At 37.7% G+C, this 22,462-nt stretch overlaps 1 long non-coding RNA gene across 1 annotated transcript in view; it reads left to right on the top strand.

Moving 5' to 3' along the window:
- LOC140683668 (uncharacterized) overlaps positions 1–22,215 on the top strand; it is a 175,167-nt gene extending 152,952 nt beyond the window's left edge. Inside the window, exons 5-6 of the long non-coding RNA XR_012054926.1 lie at positions 19,027–19,088; positions 19,629–22,215. This is a non-coding gene — a long non-coding RNA (uncharacterized lncRNA). The remainder of the gene's footprint in view (positions 1–19,026; positions 19,089–19,628) is intronic.
- The last annotated feature ends 247 nt before the right edge of the window (positions 22,216–22,462 follow it).

Here is a 22,462-nt window from a genome sequence, read left to right on the forward strand (position 1 = left end):
TGAATAATCTGTTTGATACAATTGTTAATGCAAACTTGTACTCTACAGAAATATTTTTTTGCATACAATTATTAATCAATTCTTACTGAAATGAATTGGTAGTAAACAGGTAAATTCATATTTATGCATCTTTAAAGCACAGCAGATTTTCATTTCCCAGTATATAACATATATATATATTCATTTAATCAAACTTCTAGGACACTACGTCAAGACAATAGAAAAATATAGATTATAGAAGGGTAATATAGATTACCCTTCATTCATGACCCAGCAGAGCATTATACATGCCAAAATCTGTGCAAGCAGGCCTGGTTGAAAATCTAGGCTAAATTGATAACAGCATTGATTTGATAACTCAGCAGTGACATGAGCTCTCCTGCTAAGGTTGGACATATAAATAAGACACTGACCCATGTATATATCTTAAGCAGCTACTAGGTACTGGCAATATAATTATCTAAATTTAATTGCTTTCTAGCTGATGAATACCTGCAATTAAAACAAAAAACAAAAAAACAAAGAAAAAAACGAAGTTCCTGAGTGATGATAAATATACGTACATCCCAAAAGAGATTCTTTCTTATGAAGACATCTAGAAGAATCTGTAAAATCTGGCAAAATTTTCTCAAAAGATATATCTTGAGTCCATTGTAATCATATGGAATCTCTTCTATAAAAATTCTATCAACATTATGTCATATTAGAGTAGGGAAACTGCCCTTTTCAAAGTGGTGATCACCAGGATCATTAGTAACTGCCTATTTTTTGTCTTTTCTAGAGGAACAAATGTCAGAGTGCATATGTACAGATTTAATCACAGACTGTACAGTATTTTCTATGACACAACATTCAATCAGAAAACCTGAATACAGAACTGGTCATGTAATACGGCAGTTTTTTTCTGCAAGAGATGTTGAAGGAGGTGGAGTGTTGCTACATTTTTATAAAGTTTTTTCCTTAGAATAAAGGACAAATTCTTCAGATCTATGAAACACAACCTGAATTGTCCCTTTATATGCATCAGGGATAAGAAACTGACCAAAGTTTTAAACAAGATACGATAGTCTTTCCCTTGCTTACATCATCTGCAATAAATTCATGTACAGCCATCGTTGCATCTGTGGAAAGTAATCAACTGAAAAATCCTGAAATAATCTTAGAAAGAAAAAATACAATAATAAAATAAAATAAAAAAAAAAGAAAAGAAAATAGCAGCTATGTCCCCACCAACCAGCAAGAAGGAATCACAGGCTTTCCTAGGTGCTGTGTTTTTTTGGAGAATGAATATTCCAGAGTACAGACAGACTATATGCCTTTCCATCTTGTGAACCAGAAAATTAATTATATTAAGAAGTGTCCTGAAAAATAACAAGCTTTTGAACAAATTAAATAGGAGATAATTTGTGCAGTAGCCCTTTGGCTAATCAGTACAGGACAAGATGTGAAAAATGAGCTCTATGCTGTAGCTGGGAAGAATGGTCCTCCATGGAGCTTTTGGCAAAAAGTACCCAGGGAGACTTGAGGACAGAGACTGGGATTTTGGAGTCAGAGATACAGAGGATCTGAGGCCTGTTAACCTCCTACTTAAAAGGAGATACTGTCAGTTTACAAAGGGGTTTGAGCCACCTCCGAAGTGACTGGCACCAAAGCACTGCCTCTCCTGACACCTTGACTGCCGGAGCTGGTCTGGATGTCAAAAGAGAAAGTCCTTTCCATGTCATGCCACTGATGCTGCGTGCAGCAAGTGTCTCACTTGATTACACTACAAGCTTGAATAGTAAACCCCAATTGCTCAGGAATCTTGGGAATCATCACAAGCTGGCCTGAAGGCAAAATATGTGTACTATCATCAGAAGAGGAAGACATGCTGAGGAGACTTCATCATATAATCAGCTATCAGAAAATGAAAAGTGATATGCTCTCCTTACTGCCAGTTGCAGCTATGTTGTAGGGCTACATACACGCTGTATGGAGTCCTACGTTGCAAGTCTCAGAAGCTGTTGAGCGCAATGAGGCTGGCTTGTGGGTGGCTGTTGGCTCTGTGACCAGTCAGGTCACAGATGTGAAAGCCATCCAGCTGTCTTTAGATATGGCTGAATGACAGAAATGGCCAACACTCTACTACACTGACTTATGGATGGTAACAAATGCTCCGTGGCTGTGGGAGGATCAATGGAAAAAGACTAATTGGCATCACAGAGGTAAAACTCTCTGGGCTGCTAAACTGGGGCAAGACATCACTTTCCAGGTAGAGAAGGTGGGTATAAAAGTGTGTCATGTAGATGCATGTGGATCCAAGGGCTGGGCTACTGAAGAGCACTGCCATACTAGACAGGTAGATTGGGCTCCCAAGATAAAACTGTGGGGAGACAGGAAGCAGCACGTGGTTTGGAGTGTTTCAGTGGAAACACTAAACTGGAGAATGCCAGTCCTAAACCATGACAATGAGATGTGCTGAGAAAAGGAGTATGGAATAAGAGCTGTAGCAAATTTTTTTTTCCTATTTTCTAGCAGTATGTGGGTAGACTTTTTAAGCTAAATATTGCACTCTTGGGGTGAACACTCTAGCCTGTAGATGGAAAATTTACTATATATATATATAAGAGAAGCCATTTCAGCTTTTTGAATTTCAACAAACACTGTAAGTTGTTAATGTAATTGCAGATGTTGTGAAGGTCTCCTGAGGGGTGGAGTTTCAGATTTTCTGCTCTTGGATGGAGTTTATTGTAGTCTGTCTTGGGGAACACCATCCTCCCTTTATTTTACCAAACACTTAAAAAGGGTCTAAAGGAAAACTGGAGAGGAACTTTTTGCAAGAGCATGCAATGATAGGACAATGAGGAGTGGCTTTAAACTGAAAGAGTCATTTTAGGAAGCAAATCTTTACTGTGGGATTTGTGAAGCTCTAGAACAGGTTGCTCAGATAAGTTGTGCCCCATCCCTTTAATTGTTCAGCCTGGATAGGCCTTTGAGCAATCCAGTCTAGTGCAAGATTTTCTGCCCAAGGCGGGGAGATTAGAATAGATGATTTTTATTTTCCCTTCCCACACAAACTTTTCTGTGATTCTATGAATTTACTCCTGTTTAAAAGCCCATCTAAGTTCTGATGTTCTCAGATTTAGATGCCTGAGTTAAGACTAATTTTGACTGATGGAGTTAATGCTTTTATTTTTATATATTTTGGACCTGAGCATCACTATTTTTTTAATACAGTCTTCTGTACTAAGTGCTTTTTTAATAACAATTTAATAGGCAGTAGTTCCTGACATCAAATGGGAGGATAAGAGCAGTGAACTTTCATCCTGTCCTTCCTGTGAAATAAAGAAAAATGAGGTGAGGCACTTTGACTGCAAGGAAAAAGCCATAGGAGCCCTCCTTGTGAGTTTGCAGATAAAACTGTGCCTTGCTCTTCCATAGCACAGACAAATGCTTGTAGACAATGAAGTTATAATTTGTACACTCTCATTTCTCATCTTCTTAGTAGTCTTTAAGTGCCAGTTTACTCAATACTGATCTCAATGTGTAAAATAAATTGACGGCATGTTAAAGGGGAAAGCAAATACCACTCTGTTAAATGGATGGCATGGCAAAGGGTAAAGCAAATATCTGGTGAAATTCTTCTGTGCTGTAGTCAATTCTCAGTCACATGCAAAGATTGCCCTCCCATAGCTTGTTCATATGTCAGACTGACTTCTCTGATAGTTGAAACAGATTTATTCCATTTCCTTCCTGTAACTTTCAGTTATTGGAATTTTATTTCCCTCCATATTAGCTGGTTCCTCTTTGCAGAATACATCATGATTTTGATTCTGTGGTTCTATTTATCTAAGCACTGTACAGTACTGTATTGACCTTGAATTTTTTCTGATTAACACTTCAGGTTCAAGGACATTTGAGAAATAGGGACTTTCTTAATGTCAGCAACAATCTCTACAAACAGCACAAGCTTTCCTGGCTCTTTGCAACATCTTCTTAGCAGTGCAAGTAGCGGTGAATATTCCTCACCATCAGACAAAGTACATCAATAAAAAAATCCAGCCAAAAGAACCTGGACTTGTCAGTCCCACTTCCCAACAAATAAATCTGTTACCTTGGTGTCCAAGCTCCAGATGAAATTCTGCCTTGATCTTGTCAGCACACTGCAAGTCCAAAGTTCCCCTAAGATTTGTGAAGCAAATTTCCTCTCAGGAGAATCACACTTTTCTTTACCTCATCACTATTAGCTGAGAGTTTGTAGTATCAGTATAAAATGTCATTTTAGTCCAAATCCCAATGCACATAGAAGAATTACAATTAGAACTCAAGCTTCAGACACAGAGATTTAATTTCCCAGAACAAAATTACCTGTAACTCTGTATATAAAACCAGTATCATTTATTCAACTAAGTGATAGGTTGTTTGAAACCTCAACTTTTCAGCTACGCTTAATGAAAGCAAATATGTATCTGATGTCTTGGAATGTACTATTATACTGCAGAATCTTACAGAACAGCAGTCTGTAGAGTCTGGTTGAATTTAGTCTTCATATATTTTCCCAATCATATATAAGAGAGAAACTCTAAAGATGTAACATACAATAAGAGAGAGAGTCTAATTTAATTTTGGCTGAGAAAAAAAAGCAAATTATTAAGAACTTTTATCCTGAAAATTCTTTATGGATTTAAACTTTATGATTGACAACAGTTTTTAATCAAGAATCATTGTGACTAAAGTGACAGCAACTTTACATTTATATTATGCAAAATGCTTAACCAAAAGAGAGTTTTACTATCAGTTTATCTACTTCTGGAATACTTTAAGGACACACCCTATGGACAGAGCTTCTTAACTGGAGAAAGATAGAAAGATAGAAAAACACTTGTGAAGAGTTGATTTTATGCTTACCTTACCCATAAATGCTCTATATATTCCTATTTGTTTCCTGAACCTACTCCTCATTTTGAGCTGGTCAACACCCATATGAAGAGGTTACTGTTAGAGGAATAGTTGATTCTTGGAGAATACCACAGCTGAACTCATTCTCATCATCTTAAAGTGCCTTTTGTATAAGGATAATCATGGAATGAAAATAATAAGAAACCATGTTCTGTCTTTATTGCCTTCTTCCTCATTACCTTTTTGGTACTCCATATTACTTCTGGTTTATGTATTAATTTCAGAACTGTCTGCTAAGGTATCTCTCTCTATGCCTGTCTGAGTTTCAAGTTGTCCTGGGGTGACCTCATGATGCTCGTATCCCCATTTGTCTGTTCAGCCCAGAAATAAGTTCTGGACCTTTAAGACTGGTTCCAAGAGTGAAGAAGCATGGAGTTTGTTATCAGGAACTGCACTTGCTGCCCTGCATCCTTCTCTTGGACTGTGCTGTCTGCAGACAGACAGATGGTGGGACAGAGCTCTCTTTTGCTTTTAGTTAGTTTTAGCTAGCTGAGGCAGAGAAGTTCCCTGGACTGTTTTTTCTTTTTCTTGGAACTGTTTAAATCTGCTCTGGACTGAACACGCAGAAGAGCAGCGGCAGCTCACACTTGTGGCCACCAGGCTGGGCCTGGGCCAGAGCATTCCCAAAGCTGGAGGGACTGATAAGAGACTGGGTGAGCCAAGCTACAGGCCACAAAGGGGACTTTTTGAGTTTTTCATCTCTTCAGAGTGGCCAGAGGTTTTATTGTTCAATATTGTTCATTTTTTTGTGCTGGTGAATGCTTTACCTGTTAAATAAACAGGTTTTATCCACTTTTCTCCAAGAAATCTTTTCCTGAACCAGCTGAGGAAAGAGCCACTTGAATCTGCATTCTAGAGGAACTCCTTTGGAGGTTTTCTCCCAAATTTTCCCTAAACCAGGACACAAGTTTAATTACTATTTCTGTGTTGTCATGACAATTTCGTGGTCTAGGTAACTTTGCAGTGATGCCTGCAAAATAGCTTAGGATTTGTCTTCAACTGCCTGAACATCCCAAAGAAAATATTTTAACAAAGAAAATAACATGACTGCCAAACCAAATAAATGTCAAAAAACATACAAATAATTGACTTTTAAATTTAGTAATGTAATTCCAAGAAACTCTTATCCCAAATAAATACCTTTATTAAAAACCGTTCAAAATATTGCCCTCTGTCTGATCACATAGACATCATTGGAAAAAACTTCGTTGTTGAGGTATAATTTCCTTTGGCTGCCCCATGCTGGCTGCTCTTATTCCAGTACAGAAAATTCATGTATTTTGGGAGTATATGCCTTAGTTTTCACTCCAGACTCCTTCTTGGATATGTAGGAGTATGTAGTTTAATTATTATCAGTATTACCTTCCCCTTTTAAAAGGATGGATGTGTTTTCTGTACCTTACTCTAAATCCCTGCTGAAGGACAGTGATGTAATTTGAATACAGAAAAGTTGTTTCAATAGCCTGGAATATCACAGTACAGTCACAGATATAAGAAAAACTAGAGTTTCAAGACAGCGTGATCAGGAGACACTGTGAAAAATACGTTTATTTTGCTAAGATCAAAATGATATAAAAAGAACTATAAGTTATTAAAATGAGCTTTATATTGCTGCACAATTTCCAGCATTCACAGAGGTAGCATAACCTCCAAACAGTTTTAACTGTGTTCTTATGTTGATCAATAACAATTGGATCCTTAAATTTGAGACACTGAACTGAAGCACTCCCTCTACATTCAAAGAAATATGGCTATCTCAAATAACAAGTCGAACAATCATATTAAAGGCATTGGTAAAATTCTGAGGCATGATTTCACTTAACCAGTCTATGAGACTACATAGTTTATCTAGGATGAAGACTTTGTAAGGATATGGAAGCATGTGAAATTATTTTTTGTGAACATATGTCGACTTCAAAGCAGTCCTTTATCTGTAAACATGCTATTTTTTCTCATATCTTCTTTTGCAATCTAAATTTACTACTTCGAGTTCAGTAACTGTTTAACTTCTTTAGCAACATATATTTGAAGAGAAGAGAAAGAGATAGAGAGAAACTTATATGTTGGAATAAGAACTGGAACTGTAAGTGGGCTTATAAATCATAAAATTATGTTACCTTTTTTTCCTGTATATCCATAGTTATGTTCTGTATAGGAGCAAAATATTTGCCCTGATCTACCTTTGAAGTTACAATAACAGAAACTGGGCTGCCCTTCTATAGTTACTGTGTTAATGCTATCAGGGTTGAATAAAATGACAGTTATATATATTTTTTTTAATCAAATAAGAAGTAAAAACTCTACACACACACAAAATTTTCTTTACTAGGTATTGTGAGTTAAATTAATTAGGACTAAGAATTTAATAAAGAGCTGATAAAATAGGAGGATAAACTGAAACTCCAAACCAGGATTCATTCAACAACTTAGGCATATAGACAACATCAAAAGGAGCATCTGCAGAACAAAAACACTAATGTAGAGAATTTAGAGATCATCAGGAACTTGGGTTTGTCACATTTTAGACAGGATGTCAAGCAATTCATTATCACACTGCAGCACCAGTGAAGTCCTTGAGGAAGATGTAGGACTACTGAGTCGTATATTCTTCTGAAAGCTTTTTGGAGGATTCTAGTATAAATACTGGACACATCCAGTTTGTATAGCTCATGGTTCTCCCTGGCAAAACTTGTCAGATATCTGACTGAAGCGAATTCTGTTCTAGCTACTTTATTGACAATATTTCTCTGATGCACATCTATAGAGACACTGAAGTTTGTGACACTCTTTAGTTTTATCTCTCTTTTTCTGGTGGTTAGGTTCCTGAATGCCTGCAGGAGATCTGATATATTCATTAGCGGAAAATAACAGCCTTTGAACAAGATGAGAACTTACTGCTTTACATTTTGCCAGCTTGCAACATATTTGGGAACTTCTTATCAAAACTCAGTAAGCACAGTTTGAAACCTTGTATTTTAAAAAAATTATAAGATTTCTAACAAGGTACTCCTCTACTCCCTCCACCTCAATAAAAGGAAAAAAAGGAAATGTCTTTTGATTAACAGGTATTTCTTTCAGCCCATGCTATATATACTGTAGATAGGGACTTCTTATTTTTCTTCCTTGGGAAAACTGCTTGTTTAATGATATCATTGTTTATTTTGCTTTGAGAATTATTTCCTCCCTAGAATAAATATTGAGGTGTAAAATGCTGATGTCACTATAAAGCATGAAAGAGATACAGCAGATCTGGGAAAAAATCCAAAGTGCTTCAGACTGACTTTTCTGCCAACCTCAGGCTTTTTTACCCGATGTTCTCAGTCCTTGAAAACAGAGAGACATCTTCAGAGATAATGCAGGTGTAATCTGCAAATATTGGACCGGGGTGATTGAAATGCAATATGTCAGCTCCTTTTGTCATAATAGAAAAAAAACCAAACTCTATCCAAAATTCACTTCTAAAATATTATGTAGGCATTTATTATCTAAAACCACAATTTTGTAGTTGTTTATTTTCCCCCATCAGTACTAGATATTTATGTCTTTCCGAGCACTATGTATAATTCAAGGAATGTGAGTATGGGAATGAAAGAGGAACACATTTTTGCATGTACTTTCTCTTTATAAAAGAGTTTCAAAGTGCAATCAGCAAAGCTACATGCAGAAAGCAGTCAGACATTGAAAGTCTACCACTAGCAACAAAAGCACTGTCAAGCAGGTGTCTCCTAAAAGAAACCTGAAATCTGTTGGATTCCAGAACTTCCACTGAAAGTCATGTAGGCTGAGAAAATTTCAGATTTTAAGCTAACCTAGCTGACATAGACAATAAGAAAAAGATTAGATTGCTTCTAAACAAGGGCTTTTTTTTCTAGCTTCACTGAACAAATGGAGGGAAAAATGAATCCATACTTACTTGTGAAATTAGGAAAAGGCCCAACAAATGGACAAAATATAAATTCTCAAGTTCCATAAGGAGAAACATAGAAAAAGAAATTTGAGACAAATATAATTCTGCAAAGCACAGTTCTGCACTGTGGATTTATAAGATGTTTTGAGTTGTTTGTAATTCTCACTACCTTTCTTCTAAGGTCTTCTGCTCAGTGATGTCTTAAAAACCTACCAGGAGGTCATGGAAGCACCGCTGAAATCTCTCCTAGGCTGGCCTTAGTAGTTACTCCTTGAAGTAGTAGCATCTATTTAGTATGCACCCAAGAGCCACTTTCAGGAACACATAGGTTGTTCTGAAGATGAACATTCATTTTTAGTCAGAAATTATTTTTTTTCTCGTGCAGTGGGCAGATCAGGTCAGGACATTGATTTAAGGTAAAACACACAGTAGTTTGTGGAGAGGGGACAAGGAGGAACTCAGGACACCCTTTGCTAATGGAAGTGCCCCCATCACTCCAGATTTTGTATTCAGAGGGATTCCATCCATATTTAGGAGGCGCCTCTTGCTGGGACAAGATTGTACATTCTAAAATCCCATGTATGCAGTGAGCAGCTGGTACATTCAAGCATATCTGTGTCCCTTGCATTTTGTGTCAACTGAGTTAAGTGGCTGAAAGTGTAGGTTCCTGAGACAGTCCCCTGAGAGAGTTCAGTGCCGTGCTTACCCTGAATTGAGTTACCAAGTTCACTGCAATAAGCTCATTAAACAATTGCAAGAAACTAAATCAGGCTGACTAGGACTGATTTTCTGGTATTGCTAAACATGAGTTCATTTTGTCTCTGAACCCTCCAACCATAAAATCAAATGATGTTTTCATCATCTTTACTGCAGTCACTTGTGGAAAAAACTATTCATATGTATATTTTGGTTTAGTGGTCTGTTTTAGTTCCACAAACAAAAGTGTGAGCATTTCTTTGCACAGTGAATCTGAACATAATAAATGAGTATTTAGAAAGTTTATATCTGAAGATAAAAAGCTTAGATTCATTCTTTCTTATGCCCTTCATATTGAATAACAGAAAAATACAGGCATTTTCTTACCTTCTATTTGACTTTTAAATTAGAAAATCATGGCTTTCATAGCCAAGCAACTAGTGAACCTGTGAAGTAACAATATCATAACTGCAGGAGAGTAAAGTTTGAATTACAAAGTAAAAAAAATCAGTCAGAAAGTTAAAATGCAGGATTTTTATTTGTTTTCAGGTGCCCTTAAATAAATTTTGGAGATTAAAAACTTCAAGAAAATGTTTAGTACTCCAACTTTTCCTTTAAACAGATGAAACTTTAAATTTACTATTCTGAAGCTCCTAAGAACTTCTAAGAAGACAATGAAATAGCAGAGATGATTTGCACTTCTGATACATTTTAGGGATTAAAAGCTGAAAAAACCTAGTATCTTCTTTTAAAATTTTGCATTTTCTAAAAGTGATATAAAGAACTTTCAAAGGAAACAGAGTTACTTACAGCCATAAACTTTGACAAGTCTACTTTCATATTCTTTATCTGGGAAATCGGATTGGGAAACTTCCTTCAACAGATTGTTACAGGACAAACTGCAATAATCAGACAGGTCAGACAAGCAACTTGGTTACACCTGACTAGCCCTTTTTGCAGTCCAGGACACCTCCCATTCTTTCTCTTGCCCACCTTTATCCCTGCCTTTCTCCATCATCTTTTCCTAAATACAGAAGCTACTCCTAGTTACTTGTTTGCCATTGGTCTCAGTTTTGGTACCAGAGGACGCTGACTTTGGTATATCTATTGTGACTACCTAGGTAATATTCTCCTTTAGTGGCTTGTGCTAATAGATAATTCTGGTCTTACCAGATTCTCCTCTCCAAAATGTCCTTAATATTCTGTTTAATTATTTGTGAAATTTTGCCATCACTCATAATCCTCATGAACCATCTGTGAAATTGGTCATACCTCATGGCACTGTCTACAACTTGCATAAACTTCTAACCCTACTATGCAAATCAGTTTCTTACTCCAAATCCAATAATTTCTCATTGTCTTTACATTTGTCTGAACTTCAGCCCACTAAAATGAAGATATCTAAATCAGGGGCTGAAACCTCATCCCTAACAGCTGATGACTGGATTGCCAACTGACTATTTTGGTATAATAGATTCTAGACCGATTATAAAAGAGGTAATGCTACCATTACCACTTGGACTCTTTCTCTCAAATTGAATCTTACCCTTTCCAACATAATTTGAAAATCTCCAGCATAATCATCACCTAGAAATACTGAGGGAGTGAGCAAAATCAAAGTCCTGAAAGGCTTCATGTACTACAGAGATGCAAAAGGCCTTGAACAGTTTTAATTCTGAACCATATTGTATTTATATGAACCTCAGCCCCTGAAACACATTTTCCACCAATCCATCTCAACTCACACTGTTCAGCTGTACATACAGACTATTTTTTTCACTTGCCTTTCTCTAACCTCTGTCTCTTGAGATCAGTTTTCTCATAATCTAGTTTTTCAAAACTTAAACTACAAGAACTCCCAAACTAAAACCTCTTTTCCTCAAGTGGGCCACCAACTACCTTTACAGTAATAACTTATATGTTCCTTGCTGTGTCCCCAGGCACTGAGTGCAACTGGTAAAAAGCAGCCTATATCTATGTTAGTAAAATGTTTTAGCCTCCAGAAGAGCATGGCTACATGCTAAATGCATTGGAAATGCTCAGTGGTCAATAGAGTCTTGTAGCTCCCACACCTCATCCAGAAGTCATTTTTGAGACCTCTAGTTTACACAGATTGAAAACATGAGATGTCCTTAGCAGTTTAGCTGCAGAGGTGATTGAGTTTCAGCACCCAGGAGTATTTCAGGCACTGTTTAATCTACAAGTAGAACAACAGCCATATGGTCTCCAACAAGAAGTGCCTCATCATTCAGTCTCGTTAAACTGATGTGTAAAACTGCTTACACTGACCAGGAAAACCTGGAGCTCTCTAGTCTCTTGTTTCAGAGGAGTCTCTGAAAGATTAGGATAAACTTCAGCACATATGCGTGATTGGAGATCCAAAATGACAATATAAATGTATAATGGGAAGAATGCAAAAGGGAAGGGGGATATTTTTTCTATGCATGATTAAAAAAACCACAAAAAACCAAGCATTCTCTGAAATTAATCTCCCAAAAAGACTAAGAAAGCTGCTGAAGACATTTTTCCCCTTCCTTGCTTAACTGCGGTTTGATTAATTGTCATGGTGTGACACTGGCACAATGCCAGCGCCCCCATGAAAATGCACCTTTCCAAATGAATGCTGTGAGATGCAATCAGGAAACAGAGCAGAGTACGCCCAAGCTTAATAACAAAGGGGAAAACTTTATTAAACTACTACTACTATAAAAGAAAAAAAGGAAAAAAAAACAACCCACACACTAATTCCAAAATTAAAACCTTCCAAACATTCCTCCTCCCCCTACCCAGTTCCACAAACCAAAGTGAGACACAACTCGGACCCCTCAATCCAGCCATCAGTCCATCAAGGGAGAGAGGAGTCTCCCTTGCACCATAGACCCCCAGGAAACACAATTGCCACTTCTCCTCTGCACTCTGATGACCGGAACTAAAGAGACAGTTCCCCTGGGACTTCTTGCTTTTAACCCTTCTGTGTTCTCAGAGGTGTGTCTGGACTTCAGTGGCCACTCCAGGTGCCAATATCCAAACCTGACCACCGATTGGTTTGACCCCAACTTCCTGAGAAAATTCCCTTCCATGTTAACCCCCAACAGTCTGTCACATAACTCACATCAAATAAACAATACTATTTAGGTGGATATCAGCATTGTGAGTTTGCTGACTGAAAGCCCCATACCAAAGTGGTATTGACTTCCAGTATTTAATAAAGTTTATTCTACTTTAAGCATGTTCTACACCTGTAAAATAACTTCGTTTTGTGGGTCACTCCTTGATCCCTGATTGTTTGAAACGCACGTTTTTCCATTTACAAAAAGTAAATGGAAAAAGTAAAAGTAAAAAAGTAAAAGACTTTTGCAATGATGTAATGAGTTCCTTAGCAATGAAAATATTTGGTATGGTAGTGGGACGGCAAACACTCATTACATAAATACAGACATAATCTTGCCAACTTGTGTAAAGAGAATCTGTGAGGGAGAATATTTTCATCAAGATGAGGAAAAGGCTGAAGTACTTCATGTCTTCTTTGCCTCAGTCTTTAACAGAAAGACTGGTAATCCTCAACCAGAAGATAGACCAGACCCTGAGCTGATAGACTGGGATAGGAAGCAGAAGACACCCTGTAATCCAGGAGGAAGCAGTTAGTGACCTGATGAGCCACTTAGACATCCACAAGTCTATGGGGCTTGATGGAATTCACCCAAGGGCACTGATGGAGCTGGAGAAGAGCTCACTTAGCCATTCTCCATCATTTACCAGCAGTCTTGGTTAACCAAGGATGTTCCAGATGACTGGAGGTCAGTCAGTGTGATGCCCATCTACAAGAAAAGTGAGAAGGAGGATGTGGGGAACTATATCCCTGTCAGCCTGACCTTGGTGCCAGGGAAAGTTATGGAAGAAGATTGTCTTGAGTGCTGTCATGCAGGACAACCGGAGTATCAAGCCCAGCCATATCAGTTTAGGAAAGGCAGGTCATTCTTCACCAACCTGATCTCCTTTTATGACCTACTTGCCTAGTGACTGAAGGAAAGGCTGTGTATGTTGTCTACCTAGACTTCAGTAAAGCCTTTGATACTGTCTCCCACAGCATACTCCTGGAAAATCTGGCAGCCCACAGCTTGGACAGGAGCACTCTTTGCTGCATTAAGAACTGGCCAGGCCAGGAGAGTGGTGGTGAATGCAGTCACCCAGCTGACAGACAGTCACTACTGTGGTTCCTCAGGACTTAGTATTGGAGCAAGTCCTGTTTAATATATTTTTTGATGATCTGGATGAGGGGATTAAGTGCACCTTCAGAAAGGTCGCAAACAACATTATGTTGTGCTGCAGTGTCGATCTGATGGAGGGCAGGAAAGTTGTGCAGAAGCATCTGGACAGGCTGGATTGATGATGGGTGGCCAGTGGTATAAGATTCAACAAGGCCAAATGCCAGGTCCTCCACTTGGGCCACAACAACCCCAGGGAGCACTACAGGTTGGGGTCAAAGTGCCTAGAAAAGGGCTCAGTGGGAAAAGCCCTGGGGGCGCTGGTCAACAGCAGCTGAACATGAGCCACTGTGTGCCCAGGTGCCCAAGAAGGCCAATGGCATCCTGGCCTGTACCAGCAATAGTGTGGCCAGCAGGACCAGGGCAGTGATTGTCCCTCTTTGCTTGGCACTGGTGAGGCCACACCTCAAGTGCTGTGTCCAGTTGTGGACCCCTAACTACAAGAAGGACTTTGAGGGGCTGGAATGAGTCCAGAGAAGGACAACAAAGCTGGTGAAGAGCCTGGAGAAAAAGCCCTATGAAGAGCAGCTGAGGGATCTAGGGATGTTTAGTCTGGAGAAAAGGATACTCAGGGCAGATATTATCACTGTTTATAACCACCTGAAAGGATCTTGTAGCAAAGTGGAGGTCAACCTCTTCTCTCTGGCAACCAGTGACAGGACAAGAGCAAATAAGCTGCACCAGGAGGTGTTCAGGTTGGTCAGTAGCAAAAATTTTTTCACTGAAAGGGTGGTTAAGTATTGGAACAGCTGCCCAGGGAAATTGGACTCACAATACTTGGAAGTGTACAAGAAATTACCAGGTGTGACACTTAGCGCTATGGTTTAGTTGGTGGTGTGGTGTTTGCTCAATGAACTTAGAGGTCTTTTCCTATCTTAATGATTCTATGATTCAATATCTTATTTTTCCCCCTATCTCTTTGAAGCTTTCATTTTCTTTTGGAAGAAGTCTTTTTTGTGCAAGTGTTAAACAATGTCTGTTTTGACACTTTATTGTACATTGTGGTTTCAGCTTAATTTGGAAATTTTAACTATACAATGTAAGTATAAAATAGCTTTATAGCACTTCCTTGCTGTTATACCATACCTAATATTCCTGGCACTTAGAAAAATATGCATAGTTTCATTCTGCAATGTCATTTTCTTCCTGACAAATACTTTTTCCTTAATATATTAAAGTACAGTGAATTTGATGGTCTCATAGTCTTTAAAATAAAAAAAACAGCACCCCCCCCCCCCGTCTAAATAGACAGAGATGGTAGGTAAAATAGAGTAGATTTATATTTTTAAATCCTTTTACTAACTGAATTTATGAAGATTATTCGTTTTGACTCTGACATACATCAGTGGGTTCAAAACCAGCCCTTTTACTGTTTTCATAATGATATACAAATAATAGAATCCCATTCCAATGTACCTCAAGGGAGATGGCAGAGAATAGACATGGCAGTCATGCTGACATCAGCTCAACATCTGGGATAAATCTGTTGATACCTGTGAAATAATAAAGTTTGCAATGTGAAGCAGCAGTTTTGCCTCCTTGTGCATGGGTAGTCCTCAAAGGAAAATCTGCAAGTTGAATCTCTGGGCATTTTCCTAATTCTCTCATGGCTGTTTTGTAACACTGGGGGAATAAAATGTGTCCAGTAGCTTGGAATTATCCATCATCCAGACAGCGTACAGTTGGGAATGACATAAATTTGGTGCCCAAAAGCACTGTCTAACTAAAATAGAATCTGTTTTCCATTCATCAAATTCTTAAAGCATTATCTCCCACTAACTGAGCAGGTGGGTGAAGTATAGAAAAAACATAGCACAATTTCTGTGGTAGTTGTATTTTTTGTTGTACTATAAATCTATATAAATCACTTTCATCTCTCAGTGTGTCAGGAACAGGTGATAGTGAGACACGTTGCCAGTACAGCTATTTGAACTTAAATTCCAGCTTTCCACCATTCAATAGGCACTACAGGAGTCAGGGAAAAAAAAAAAAAACCTAAAAAAAAAAAAAACAACAAAAAAAAAACAAAGCAAGAGTAGGAGAACAGATACAGGAAGCTGCAACTTATGAATATCTGTCTTCAAAGTAGCAGCAAATTATTAGCACATTTTTTGTTGATAAAGAAATTCTCCAAATCAATAACACCAACATTTACTGACAACATTTAATCTCTTCTTGGTTGGAATATCCAAGATGGAGGTTATTTTAAGCTGAAATATATTGTTATTTGTTTGTAGAAATGGTAATTTGTAAAAGTCACACTTTTAAGGGTTTTTTGGGTTTTGGTTTTTTGGGTTTTTTGGGTTTTTTTTTTTAAACTTTTAACCTGTAATTACTTTTCAGCTCCAACTATTTATTTGCATCCTGTAAAACTGTAACCTCCATGGGCCAAGTGATTTCAGTAACACTTCAGGTCTTGTTACCTGTCCACAAAATAACAGAATGACAGATCAGCTGAGGTCAGAAGCAGCCACTGGAGGTCAGGTAGTCCAACTCCCCTATGCAAGCTGGGCTATCTACAGCAGGTTGCTTAGGACATGTCCTGCTGGGTTTTGAATAACTCAAAGAATACATGTACATATCCTCTCTGGACAACCTATGCTGGTATTTAACCATTCTCATCAAAGAGACTTTTCTTCTAATGTTTAAATGGCATTTCCTGTATTTCTGTTAAAACCATTGCTATTTTTTCTTTCATGAGGAATCACTGAGAAAAGTCTGGCCCTATCTCTTTTACTGACTCCATCAGGTATTTATATACACTGGTAAGATGCTCCGTGAGCCTTCTCTGCTTGAGCTTAAACAGTCTCAGATCTATCAATCTTTGCTCATATGAGAACCATTCTAACCACCTTACCATCCTTGCTGGACTTGCTCCAGTACATCTGCATCTCTGCTCTACTGAGAAACCAAGACTTGGACCTGACACTCCGGACATGTTTCACCAGGGTTGACCCAGAAGGGAAGAATCATCTCTCTTGAGGTGCTGGCAGTGTTATTCCTGATGCAACCCAATATACTACCTGGTTCCCGCCTTATGTTTAATCTGTTGTCCATAAAGACCACCAGGTCTCTTCTTTTAAAGGCTACTTTCCAATAGTAAGTCACCAGCCTATCCTGGTGCATGGGGTTATTTCTCTCCAGGTGCAGAACTCAGCACTACTTTTACCCGCTGAACTCCATAATGTTCCTATCAGTTCATTTCTCCAGCCTATTCAGGTTTCTCTGACTGACAGTACAACACTCCTTTGGTGTTATCAACCACCGCTCAAGGGGTTTTATCAGATGAAAATTTTAAAGCTAATTTCTATAAGTATTCCTGTATGCAACTTTTTTTTTTTTTTACATGAACAGTCACAATCATAAAACTGAATAGCATTCATTTCCCCCAGTGGGCAGCACAAAAGGAGCATTGTGCAACATTTGTTTTTAACATTCTGACAGCTAGTCACAATGGAAACTATCTTGTTCTCCTGTTTTAACTATTAAACACCAAGCTGTGAGATGCTCTTCCACAGATTTTTCCCTCTGTATTCCATTCAGCAGGAATATTTGCCTCACCTATACAGTTTTCCCAGTCTGGATGAATTCACTCCAGTTTCTATGAGTATCCCCAGTGGTCTTGGTATGTACATGTTCTAATGATACAGAACTGTATAAAGCCTCTATCCAAGTATATTAAATAACATAAAAATTGAACACATTTGAAAATCTTTTCTTAATTTTGTACTAAATAGAAGGATAGAAAATCAAAGCCACTTGATTTACATTTCATATTGTCTTTGATTAAAATCACCTATATACAAAGTATTACCTCCAGACATATGAAAAAGTTCTGTACAAGCTCTATCATTGAAGTTTGCCGAGCCATGCTCTTGACATATCTCATCCATTAGTTATTTCTCCATTGCTTTCTTGGTGGTGGTTCTGTGCTCTCTACAGGGATAATCATGCTTTCGCACTACTTCCACAGTATAGAGGAGATGTAATTGCAGGGATTTCAGTAGAGATACTTCTGATTTACCCTGCCACCAAATTACAGCTGTTAAGTGTCCTGGCTCTGGCCCAGATCAGCAGGAGAGGACATGGCCAATATATTGTGTTACTTCATACCACATCACATCACTGCTGGGATGGGGGAGGGAGAAGGTACTCTCTCTCACTTCTGAAAAGGATGGAAACCTTTTCTGGTGGAACAAAACATGGCAGGGTGTAGCATCCCATGAACTCTCCCACCTCAGTCAATTCCCAAGTCCCCCAGTCCCAGGCCCTGGCAAGGGCAGTAACTACTTACCACAGAGTCAGTTCTCCTGGGGGGAAAAGCAGACTGCCATAAGGGCTTCTGTGTCAACTTCCCCTGTGTAACTTCCCCTGGTTTCTCCTTTCCCTGTCCCCTCACTGGATTGGTATCCCTGGTGGCCACCCCCTTTCCCTGGAGACCAAACCCCTCTGCCCAGCCCTTAATACTGCCCCCCCACCCCTTCTCCCTCTTAAGCTGTCTCCTCCATGTCTTGGCCTCTTTTGCCTTGCTGGGTTCCCTTCAGCCACATGTGATATCCTCCACTGGAATAAAACCCTGCAAAAAGAGCCTTTTTTGCCTCTATTTCTGAAACAGCTGCGGTGAGTGTTGAGTGAGGGTCTGACTGTGTGGCCTGAAGGTTATCTCAACTTGCTTTTCTACAGGAAAGGCTTGTGGGGAACAGGTTATAGGCAGCAGCACCCACTACTCCAACACTTGCATTTTTAGCAAGGTGGGGAACCCATTGCCCATTGTTCATTTTCTTGGGCTCTGCAGGGAGCATTTTTGCATGTGAATAATTCCCTCTTTTTTATATTTTTATTATTAATATATTTTTCACTGCTTACTTTTTTGTCTCATTGCTGTTTCCATGAAATTGTTCTTGTCTCAACCCATGATCTTTGCCTCTTGTGACTAATTCTCCTCTCTGGCTACTGGTGGAGGGGAGGGAAGAAGCTACTGGTAGGGTGGGTGATGAGTGAGTGATCAGTAGTGTTACTTGGAATGTCTTGGTGGAAGAACTAAATTGGGAGTACTGTGCCTAAACCACAACATTTAGCCCTGAATTTCTCTCACAAGTAAACAATTTTCATGAGGTTTTCATCTACCTCCAGCTAAAAAACAAATGCTGCACAGAAAAAAGAAAGGGTAGACAGTGTTTTTAAATGATTTTTTTTTTTTTCCTTTCTTTTTCTTTCCAGAAATGTCATGGATTTGAATGTTTGTTACTCTAGCAAGGAAATACAAAGTAGGAGAATATAAGGTAAACAATTTCCAAAATAAAAGTGCTGCAGGCTTTTGTTCTCAGTAAGCACTTTTAATGTAATAAATGTATATATTTTTGCCACCTAAGTATGCAAAATGATGGTACATTAGTTTATAAATTCTCCAAAAGTTTTACACTTTTCTGCCTTATAGTCAGGACTTGCTATTTGCATTTTGAATTGACAAGTACCATTTACATATCTAGCAAAACCATATATATCTGCTGGCACTGAATGCTGTTAGAGAAGTGGGCATATAGAGAGCCAACAGATATATTGCTAATAATTTGCTGATAATTTAGCAGATCTTGAGCCACAATAACTTTTAACAAGAGTCTAATTTTGAGAATCTGAGAAATCATATGCTTAATATTAAGCATATGTATGAGAGAATTTTTGGAGCTGGATGTCACACCATCTGTAGTCATGCTCTGAAAGTAATTAGAATTACTTTTTCCAGTTGTGTTTCTTTTCAGAAAAATAAACCACTCTGTCTCTATTCAATACTTTAAAATTTTTCTTTGAAACTATTTCTACAGAATCACAGAAAATTCTGAGTTGGAAGAGACCCGCAAGGATTATCCAGTCAAACTCTTCAGTGAATGGCCACTATGGGGATCACACCCACGACCTTGACGTTACTAGCACCATTCTTTAAGCAAGGGAGCTAATTTTTGTAAACTCCAGCTTCTAAGGAACAAAAGATAATGTCACTCCTTTCTGAAAGAGAAATGTTTACAAGTGAAAGTTGTAAAGAAAAAAAAATGTATTCTGTGAAATATTGAATAATCAATTACATCTGTGCATATTTAGTACACTGGATATATATGTACAAAAATGTAATTATCTTTAGAAAAGATTGCACCAGGAATACTGACTTGGGAATCTGGAAGCCGGTAGATACTCCTAGTCATTTTGTTGGAAGTAGATATTGTAAAGTTTGTCTCTGGTAACCTTATAATAATATTTTTTGCAATTTTCTTGTGTATCTAAAGAAATCAACCACTGTAAGCTGAATTTAAGAAAACATAAATGTATTTCTTTCAAATGTTATTGTCAGTTATAATGCTTTGCAACTTAGGTTTTACCCTGAAGCATGTCCTAGACATCAAAGGGTGAACTGACGATGTGAAGTGTGGAAAAGCATCTCACTGTTCCCATTAACAGAAATAGCAGCAGCACTTTTAATTCTTTATTGATCACACTGACTATTTCCCCCTCAAGGGTCATGAAAGCCAAGAAACTTACCATGGGAGGTGAAACCCTTGTAATGGACTACTTAACTAGATTTTGATACCTAAAGAGAAAAGAAAATGAAATTTCAGGAGCTGTATTTAACTGATAACATACTACATTCCAAAGAAGGCTATACAAGGATAAGCAGCAATGTTAGAAAAATGGTCCTAGAAGCAGTGGTTGTACAGAAAGATAAAATATAAAAGATAAAAGCAACAGGTTGTTACCCCTGGGACTTGAAAGGAGCATTAAATTGCTGATGGCTAAACACAAGAGCAGTTATTCTTGGATTCTTACTCATAACAGAAGGGTCTCCTAAAGGAGCTTACTTTTAAAAAACTGAGGAAAAGATAGAAAGCTAGGCAAGGAGGTACAACAGTCTTTAATGATGATCCAGAAAAAGGGGAAAGATAAAGTGTTCCTGCCAATCTATTATACGTATATATATAAGAGGCATAAAGTTAAAAGGCAGTGAAGGACTTTCCCTGCAAGTAAATGTGTGAGGATGGGTAATGGGAACTCTGCTTTTGCAGAGTATATTAATCCTGTATTAATGAAAAAACATTTCTGTCGGCAGAATTTAATCCCAGAATTTCATCTATGTCTTTCTATTGTCTACATGCTCACTGCATATTCAGCCTGCACATTATCAGCCATGTCAGCACAAGAACCCCTCCTTTGCAAAACCTCTCCCTTAATGCATCACTCCTACCTTATTGCAACAATTTACTGAGCTTTCCTCACTTAAATGGCACTGGAAATATTTTTTTCTTTAAGCATTAGTGGTTTTATTTATACTGGTTTATATTTGCTGTTGATACTTATCCTTTTAGAGTTTTTCATGTACAGTCATCTGAAAGTTACTATCAAAATATGTATAGATGTTCACATATACATATTGACATAATTTATTCAAATATAAATGTAAGTTTAAGGTGCAAGACCCGTTTAACCTAATAAAATATGTTCTTACTTTAAATCTTGAAGATCTTGGAATTAATGGTAAGATTTAATAAGGGTCTTAACGACCAGATTAAAGGTCATTTAAAATAAAAACTGCCTGAAATTGAAATTATGTATTCCATTAAAACAAAATAAAAATATAAAGCTATGAGTGTAGAAAATTCTGAATAGCTCTTGACTAATTTTGAAGGTAGAGAAATGAGACCAATACCATACTGGTTTTATTTTGAAGTTTCTTCTGATATATGGATTTAGGTTTCTGGTATGCTGTATCTAGTGTTCAATCAGTAAAAAATACAGATGCATACCTCCCTGTTGCTTCTCAGCATGACAACCACGTCCTGAAATGTAAGACATCTAAATTAGCTGCTTGAAGTCACCTACTGACTCTATAAGAACCAAAGATTTCTTTCAGATATTCTTCATCACACTCTAATGAAACACCTGAAGTGAGTGATAAAAATAACTTCACTCTTTGGTTTGATTCAGCCAATTTTAAAAATTCAGTGACATATCACCAGAAGCACTAAGGAATATAGCTAGTTTTCTTCAACCACACTTGCTTGTTCTGTGACAAAATTTGGTCTTTGAATTATACTAATTGTGAAAATATATGAAAGTATCTGCATTGTGAGGGTTTTGTGTTAGGTTATTTATTTTTTTTGGGCTGTATTTTTGGGGGGGAAATCTTTGTGTTTTTAAAAGGTAAAATCCAGTGAAACAGCATTATATTCATTTGAATATCCTTTTCTTTACCACTTTTTTAACAGCAAAAAAAAATTATTTTTTCCCTAAGAGTGTGCAGTTCTTCTATGTTTTACCAAAGGCAGATGTCGGACTTGAGGACAAGATGGATTGGTTTATTTCTGTTTTTAGGTGAAATGTTCATTTTTTTTCAAATTTTTCTGAATAAAATTCTGTTTCCATTGAAGTCTGATTATTTCAGCTCATTGATTTCACCTTCTGTGTTTAAAACATGTGTTGAGTTTTGCTCTCAGTTCAAGAGTCAATACTTCCAGTTGATTCCTCTGGGATGAAGATGGAGCTCAATAGCTCAATATCTAATTCTTTCCCTGATAGTAAAACACATTACTCGGACAATGGAGTTTTCATCATCAAACCACAAACAATTCACACTGAGTCACATAGGAATAAAAATGTTATTTTTTATTTT

The sequence above is a fragment of the Taeniopygia guttata genome, chromosome 3 (assembly GCF_048771995.1).
Source record: "Taeniopygia guttata chromosome 3, bTaeGut7.mat, whole genome shotgun sequence".
Taxonomy (NCBI): domain Eukaryota; kingdom Metazoa; phylum Chordata; class Aves; order Passeriformes; family Estrildidae; genus Taeniopygia; species Taeniopygia guttata.